The 9,091-nt window shown below is 40.4% G+C and overlaps 1 pseudogene; it reads left to right on the forward strand.

The window, feature by feature from the left end:
- Positions 1-6,284: 6,284 nt before the first annotated feature.
- Positions 6,285-8,102, forward strand: LOC119900085 (annotated as a pseudogene).
- Positions 8,103-9,091: the final 989 nt, after the last annotated feature.

The raw sequence follows: 9,091 nt of genomic DNA on the forward strand, positions 1-9,091 counted from the left end.
AACCAATCACCACATTGCCTTTTTTAAAGGGATTGTAATGAAAGCAGGGGAAAGCTGGTTACTGGTAAAAATAAATAATGATATATTCATTTTTATTACATTGTAAATTGATGATTTCACAAATGTATTTGAAGAAAAGCTATTTCTTTGCTTGAGGTCGAAGACAGAAAGACCTGCTGATAACGCACGGCCGCAGACTGCACGCAGGATTCCATTTACAGAAACACTGCAGCTGTCTGCTTCGTGCACACTTGCAGGTTCAAGTGTTTTTAAAAAAGGTTTCTTGGAAACACTGGTTTCCCCTTTCCCACGACCACGCGCTCTCACGATGTGAAAACCACATTACACTTTAACAATGTTACTTTTGATGATGCAGACACACACAGCTGTGATGTTGACAAGGCAGGGACCGACAAGCTTTTATCATTTATTATCTTTCAGAACAAAATCTGAACGTTTATTTAACTGTACAAATACTCACATTTCATTTGGAACTGTTTTAATGTGGTTAAATCTGAAATTGTTCCAAAACCTGTTCGAGATGCCGTTTCAAAAAACTAAAACTAATTTTTCACAAACTGCTAGTGTGGACGAGGCCGTCAAGGTTAATACTTTTAAAGGACCATAGCTACTTTACATTTATTGTTTCTTACAAAGAATTATAATCATCTAAAGTATTTTAACCGAAGAAGCTCTAAATAATTGCAGACAATGTCTCTGGTGGATGCAGATAAAGTTCAATCAATCAGTATTTTTGCCACAGTCCTGTGGACACTGTGGAGTTTTAATAGGCTTTTTTCTTACGTTTACCCTGTGTATCGGTTCACATTTATTGATTATTTAGTGAGATGTTCCTGTTTTCTTATTGTACTTGTATACAGCTGTTCTTGGTTTGTGATGACATTGTCTGTATATTGTAAGCCCAATAACATGGTAATGATGTTTGCTGCTGCACTGCTGGTACATTTTGACATGTCGTTTCAACACTGAAACAGCAGGACTTGATGCCTTCGATGGCACGAATGTCTGGTGGACCATTAGAAGAGAAAATGGGCACGTACAAAAACAAAATCAGCTAAGTTGATGAATCATGCTACAAACATATCAGCAGTTTAGCTCGTTATTTGTAATTCTGTTGAAGAGTAGGTACTGGTACCTTTATTGTTTTATGACCATTATCAGATGGTGGCTTTAAAGTGATTTTTCACTCAGCTCACATAGTTATCACGCACACACACCACACACTTGGGTTTTTGTGTGCAGACTTGTTTTTTTGTAAAAAGGTGCTTTGTACAAAATTATATATCTTAGCTTTTCTTGGTACAGATTGTGTGATATCTTTTTGTATCCATGACAGTAAAGTGTTGGAGCAAAGGAGAGAAAAGAAGCTCTGCGATGTTTCTGTGTTCTGCATATGGTCTTGTCTTTGCTCCGTAACATTATGATGCCTTCTTGATAATAGTAGACATTTTGTAGCTTTCTAGATACTTTGTATGTATGCAATATTAAAGTTAAATAATCTGAAAATATTGCCTCCTGTTGTCAATTAAACATTTAACATAATTGATGTTTGAGTTTTCACTCTGGTGTTACAGGGGTGTGGGGGTGTTGTGTGTACGACGTCATGAGGCACCATCCATTTGAGTCTTTGACTGCAAAAACCTCTGGTCAACAGTAGATGGAGCACCTTCTTCTGTCACCTTAATACAGTATTTAACTGCTGGTGCCACTGTTTCACATGCAAGGCAGCAAATTTCAATACATACCACTGTAATAATAGAAATCATCACCAGAGGGAGACATTGTGTAATTAAAAGCAACTGTATTATTCCTTTTGAGTAAAAGCCATAAGTTAAGGCGCTGGTAAATCTACTGTGTGATATAACATTTAATAGCAAATTTGTCATAGAAATCAAAATATTTTACTGAAAGATCAACTACTAAGAAGGCCCAACGATAAGTATTCTGACCATTTGAACTACAGTATCAAGATCTTGAGTTTATCCACTAAAATACAGAAAATTATAGAATGAGCTTGCTTTCCTGCTGGCTTACAAACATGGATAAAAACAAACCAACAACATTTGTAACTCAGATTTGGTTGTTGCCAATGTATAGCTCCCATTTAATTTTGGAATTCTATCAGCTGATTCCTGCGGCTATGAAGTAACCTAGTAAAGGCTTTTCGCTTTCCAAATGAGAGTTCACACGGGCACCTTTTAGACTGAATACAGTGATTGTTGATGTGAACATTATGTTTGGCCCAGAGGGGTTCTCAAACCATACTGCCGCTCCAAATGAAGCTTGTGGAAGGGCTCAAAACTGAGTCTTTCTGCAGGAATTCAATAAAAAGTGATTCCTAAACTCAATGGTTTTTGGAGTGCATGACACCACCATGTGGTCACTTATAAAGCACTTTGCACTTTCAATAGTAACTCCTGAACTGTGGGGGTACAAGCAAAGATTATTGATCCTGGTAGTGATGGGAAATCTTAAGGCTCTGTTCTTTTTTCCTCTCTTTCTAGGGGGCAGAGATTACTAGGTTTATTTGTAAAATAATCACTAGGATAATACTGAAAAGATTTCAATCAGATTCTTACTTAGCCTACCAATATAATTTACTTTTGCACATGTGGACTATGTTTAGGAGCACTAAATGACTGGTATTGCCAGACCCATGTCAGTGATCTGCACAGCAAACATTACACAAGATGACATATCCGTCTGCTTTGTTAGTGAATTTACTACTTTGAATTTACCCTCAATATGAAATGTGTTATGTAAATAAGGTTGGCCTGCTGCCTTGAATGCAATTCAATTCTGTCCTGTTCTTTATGCTGTTGTGATTTCAACTTTTAAGATCTAGTTGTTATTTTGGTTTTTATGCTGATCTTGTTTTGTCTTTTTGACCATGTTAAGTGTCTTATAAAGCACCACATATAATGTATATTATTATTAATACTTAATATTAGAAAACATTTGAACTCAGCCCAGCTGATGTGACACCAGTATAAGCTGGGATAGCAATCAAGTGGACCCACTAGACAGTTTGTGACTAGAGTGGTAGCATTACTATTCATGTAAAGGGGAGTGGATCTAGGGCAGGCAGTGAAATTTGGGCACAACGTTAAAAAGATTGATTCTCACCAAGTACGACCTGGTTCCCATTGTTTGTACCAAAGAGCCGTTGAAAAGAATCAGATAGTCTGCGAACGTAACATCACTAGATCCTGGGTTCTGTAGTTGAAGGCTGTCTTTCATTTACTCACAACTCTGACTGATCCTACACATTGGTGTGGTATTTTAACGTTATGTGCCACTACACTAGCATGATACATTTAATTGGCCATAACTCAATTGTCACGAGATTTAAATGTTGTAATTTATCCTTGTATGGAGCCAGAATAGACACAGGATATAAGTAGGCATCAGAAGGATTGTCTTTGTTCACCAGGCTCTGTCAGGTATTGTGGTTAAAGCAAAGACACTTTAAGAACAATAATATTTTGTAACGCCACAAGATGTGTGTACAAAAACTGGCCCACCTCATATACCACACATGTTGATAAAAGTAACAGGTGTTCATTATAAAGTCTGCCTTTATTTGCTTGAGAGCAACAAGCCTCCTGTGAGAACACAACAGCAGCGATAACCCAACAAAACTCCAGGTAAAGTATGGCAGCTGTTTACTCTCTTATTTTGCAATCAAAGCTTGTGAGTTCAAGACTCGCCAAGGCAAAAATCTGAAAGCAGTCGAAGAGAAAGGAAAACAATAGTGAACTAAAAGCTAGCAGGGTCAAATTGATGAATAACAGCAGAGTCTTCTACAGGGACTTAAAAAAAAAAAAGAACATCACCTGCCTTTAAGTATCAAGGACAGACCAATCAAAGCAGCGCAGACTTCAACATTCAATTGATATGCAGCCATTCTCCTTTTGTAAACGTTTCTAAATGACCACTTGTGCATCATAAGTTGTCATTTACATGATCCAATGTTTGTGCCCACTCACTCAACAAAAGAAACTGACCCTGAATATTTACATCACTGAACATAGAAATGTAATCCAACAGAAGGAGGTCACTGCTCTGCTCGGGTGTGCTGGACTGGAAGTATCTTTGTGTTTCTGCCCCACAGTTTTGATGAATGTAGGAAGTGTCTGAATTTCTATAATGGTTATTATTTCAAAGTGTTTCACAGCCGATATTGTAAAAAACACAAGGTAAGAAGTTTGAGTATTTTCAGGGGTTGAGAACAGCCACCCAGGAAGTGGAAAAATCTAAATGTAAGGATCAAGTCTAATCCTGAAAATCAGAGAAAGCCGCATGGTGCGTCAATCATACTTCATGTCAGCCCCATTAAAAATATTTTTCATGTCAAGTCATATCCCTGTGGATTAACAGTCAGCTCTACAGCTTTCAGGTGACATGTCTGCATATTAAATCAATAGAAAAACAAGAGTGGACACACAGGGGCACAAATTTGTACTCTATAGGTGGCGTGATGAAAGTTGTGTCAGTTAAAAATGTTTTCATTTGAGCTTATTGTGAAGCTGCATGACTTCATTTCATGAACATACAGAGATGAGAAAAATGAAGGGGAGTTTGGGGGAAGATAACAGTAAGATCTGGAGTTACTTGTAAATTCTGATTAGTCTGAGTGCAGTAGCAGAAGAAGTATAAATACAATAATATTTTAGCAAAATATACTTTGCAAAATAAAATAAATTTGCATTTTGCAATTTTGATGTTAATCTGAAAAGTAACTGTCATAAGTGTAGTGTAAAACATAACATTTCCCTCCAAAATGTAGTGAAGTAAAAGTATCAAGTTGCATGAAACAGAATCTCTCAAAGTACAAATACCTCAAAATTGTAATTAAGTAGCCTGCAGTACTTGAGTAATACTTAGTTTCTACCACTGAGGTCACACACTGTCTTTTTTTAATGCCTTTTCTTAGTGTTAGGCAATCAGTTCAAATTTGCTTTGCTATTTTATTTATTATTTAGGGTAATTTTTCCATCTTATTCACTGCACAGTCGCCGTTTGTGGCAAATGAACACCAACTACACAAACAATATATATATCCATCCATCCATCGTCAACCGCTTATCCTGCGTACAGGGTCGCGGGGGGGCTGGAGCCAATCCCAGCTGACAGCGTGCGCAAGGCAGGGTACACCCTGTACAGGTCTCCAGTCCATCGCAGACAATATATATATTTTAATCTCAATTTGTTTTTGTGTTGTGGACTGTTAAATTTCAGTGAATAAGTCCCAATCATTTTCAATCATAAATTTCCATGATGTTTTAACACTAAAGTCAGGGTTTAAACCCTTTAACATTTCAGAGAGCAGTGGAGTCATAACACAAAACGATATCAGCACCTGGTATCAGTGTGGGGACAAACGCGTTACAAAAGTAACGCAATTACAGTAATATACGCTATTGCTTTTTGCTGTAATGTAGTAGCCTAATATAACACATTGCAAAAATCGGTAGGCTAATATATCCGTTAGTAAGGCGCGATACAACGCATTTTAACCCGAAATTAGGAGGCATTTTGTTTTTTTAATAATTCACCATAACCGTGAAACATTTCGGCAGCAGAAAAACAAATCCATGAGTAAGAGTAACGTTATTTCCTGTTGCGGGAATCCGATGGTCGACATTGATAGGCAAGATGGTAGCTCCTCTGATGGATCATGCTAAATACATTTCTAAAGGCTATGTGTTTGTGCTTTAACAAATTGCTTCCATGATTAGAGAGGCTGCTGTTCATCCTGCCCGATCTTGTCGGAGTGTCGGAAGATTCAAATAATCAATGACATATTCTGCTGTGCCTCGTGCGTAAATGCGCGCAGCGTCTTTCTTGGTGGGGAGACGATTCATCCTATTTCACCCCTCCCCCCACAATCCGCGGATATAACTCTGCACATCACTACAACCCACCTATGCAGGCACATCTTACTATCAGAATAATGCGCCCGTTAATTGGCAGCGAAACGAACTAAAAAATAACGCAAAAGGAGTGTAAAGCATTACAATTCAGAGACAGTAAAATTGTAATAACTATTTACTCTCAAATGACTGCAACTAGTAATCTATAATGTAGCCTATTACATTTTGGAAGTAACTTGCCCAACCCTACTGGTGATCAACACTGTCCTGAAATTATCATCCAGACAGTGTCTCTTCTCAACTAAAAGTCACATCACATTATCAAGTCATCTTTACTGACACTTGCTCTTGCAGTCATGTGATCACAGCAGAGGCAGTCTCGTGAGGGCGCACTATGAACTCATTAAGTGTTTCCTGGTCTCAGGAAAGTGCACAGAGGGACACATGGACCTCCAAACGTCCAGCCCCATCAGCAACTTCTCAGATGTGTCCGGGACGCAGCGCGCACCAACACAAAGGGAATGAGTATGGACACAACTGCGCTTTTCTCCAGACACGAGGATTTAAATCTCTTTTAAGACTTTTCCCTGTTTTATAAGAATCACCGTGTGTCAGATATTCGCGATGGAGTCGGAGGAGTGTAAGATATCAGTGTGGGTCTGCCGGGAGGAAAAGCTCGTCTTCGGCTTGTCAAAGCGCACAACCTGCGCTGATGTCGTCAAAGTGCTTCTGGAAGACCAAAACTCACAGCACGGCCTCTCCGCAGCTTCGCACTCTGGATGCTCGCAGTCTTACTGCATCGTGGAGAAATGGAGAGGTTTCGAGAGGATTTTACCACACAAAACCAAGATTTACGGCTTTGGGTCGCGTGGGGAGAGGAGCAGGGGAACGTGAAGTTTGTGTTGGTGAAGAGCGAGGCGTCTCTGGCGAACCACGGAGCTCGGAGCGCAGAGGCGCGTGTGGTGCTCAGCAAACACAGGCCCTGTGTCAGCAAGGGGGCCGCACGGTCCCCCGTGGATGGCATCTCACCTGAGAAACAGCGTCGGATTGTCAGGAAAGCTTTCAGAAAGTTGGAGAAGATCAATGGTAAAAAGAGGGCGCAAACGGTGCACAGGGACGAGTCCTCTGCGGAAAAGATGGAAACTTTGGCTCATCTTGTGATTTCTCAGGATCATACAATCCGCCAGCAGATTCAGAGGATTACAGAGCTGGAATCAGAGATCGAGAGGTGCGAGGCGAAGGTGCATTTTGACAGAATTAAAAAACGGGATTAATTATGTGCAGGACACGTATTTAGTGGATGCTGCTGCAGCTTCCAGCCGAGGGGGAGAAGAGCTGTGTTCAGCTGAGACTCTCGCCAAGTTTGAAGAGTATGTCCGGAAGTGTGAGGAGGCGGTCAGACTACAAGAGGAGCTGCGGGAGCAGGAAGCCCTTATAGATATCATCACGGTGCAGATGCATGAGGAGCTGACCAGCGCTGGATGCAGCGCAGAAAAGAGGTGCAGAGCAAAGAGACGGAGCCCGGCGAGGGCGCGCCATCCCTCCACGGCACCGAAGCAGACACCTCATCAGACAACGAGCTGGTTTTGGAAGGAGAGAGGATCAGGACACAGCTTGATGCGAGTTCATACATCGGTCTGCGCCTCAACACGGATTTGGAAGCTATTAGGAGCGATTTAGAGCTGACCCAGGAGATTTACGCGGCGAGGGAGAAGGAGATGAGGGATTTGCTGGAGAAAGTGAACATTTTGGACAGGGAAGAAGGGACAGCCCGCGAGGAGAGATGTAGCCACGCGACAGATAAGACGGGGATGAGCAGCACTTTGGAGAGGAAAAGCGAGTGGGTGGAGCAGGCTAGGGGTCTGTCAAAAGCTCACAGTGTGAACGACGACGACTCAGACACTGGCTTAAGCTCTCTGCACAGTCAGGACTCAGACAGCCACACTGTGTGGGAGTCACTGGTTTAGGATTTTAGCAGAAAAAGAATGAACTTCTACAGTCTCAGGGAATATAATTACTCTGAAGTAACGAAAGTTCACTATAATATTTCCACATTGATGACAGTGAATTTAAACAGATCTTCTTTGTATGGCAGAAAAATCCCCATATGTTCCTATATTTTTTATAAGGTCTTTCTTACACTGGTTTAAGAGTTATGTTTTGTTGGTGTCAGTCTCACCAAGACAGTTGACATAATAAATACTGTTTTTGAAGCCCGAGTTCATTTGTTCCTCTTTTATCTTTGCAATGATCCAAACACTCACCTGAAAAGTGATATTTAAAAATCTTGTGGATGTTCCAGTATACATCTCTTAATGTACAGGGTGCATGGCGACATGGCAGAAACAACTCAAAGCCAAAAATAAATAAATAAATAAATAAAAAGGTCTCTGGGATTATTCTGCAGATTGTGAACAGCGTCTCAGCTTTCACTATGACCCAGACGCTGATTGATAAAGAAAACCTCTGCGCTGTGAATCATAAACCATAATAATATCTGAAGTCAAAACAGAGGCACAAAGCTCACATACGTCTGCTCTACATCCTGGACAGGAATTCACACACACACACGTGATAAGAAGGGACAATTTATACACAGACTGATAGAGACACACAGTACGGGTGCTTTATTCGACAGATAACTGACTGCAGAATGACTGCTGCAGAACAATATCAAGAGAAATCATTCGACAGCTGAACCTTGTAAGGGCTATTTCACATGAGTCATTCAAAGTTTTGGGACAGCAGCACACAGCCTACACATTTCATCTGCCAGCTGCTTCACCCTTCATTTCCCCAAATGAAAAGACAACACAGAAAAGTCAGTTTAGGTCGTTGACGTCTTACAAATCTCTGCACAGTTCCTTAAGTTTGAGGGTTGGGAAAAAGAAAATCTTCAAATCCACCAAAGAGTCAGGAAAAACTCTTATGTAAAGACTTTATGTCAGCTTAGTAACTGTGTTTGGAGGATTTGGTCAGACCACTTCATTACTTACAGTAATGTTACTGTGAGAAGAATTTGGTCTCTTTTGTTCTTCCTTTCTCTTCACTCCCCCGACATCCAGTGAGCTCTGTGTCAGATCATATACCTCAGTTCACTACATCTTTGGTGTGCAATAAACTGTAAATCTCTTGTCTGCAAGATTAATGATTCGATTTAAACAACCAAAAACAGAAATCTCAAGACACCACTG

Source organism: Micropterus salmoides, unplaced genomic scaffold, assembly GCF_014851395.1.
Source record: "Micropterus salmoides isolate LMB-PRFRI ecotype aquatic unplaced genomic scaffold, ASM1485139v1 Ms_hic_scaffold_1221, whole genome shotgun sequence".
Lineage (NCBI taxonomy): Eukaryota > Metazoa > Chordata > Actinopteri > Centrarchiformes > Centrarchidae > Micropterus > Micropterus salmoides.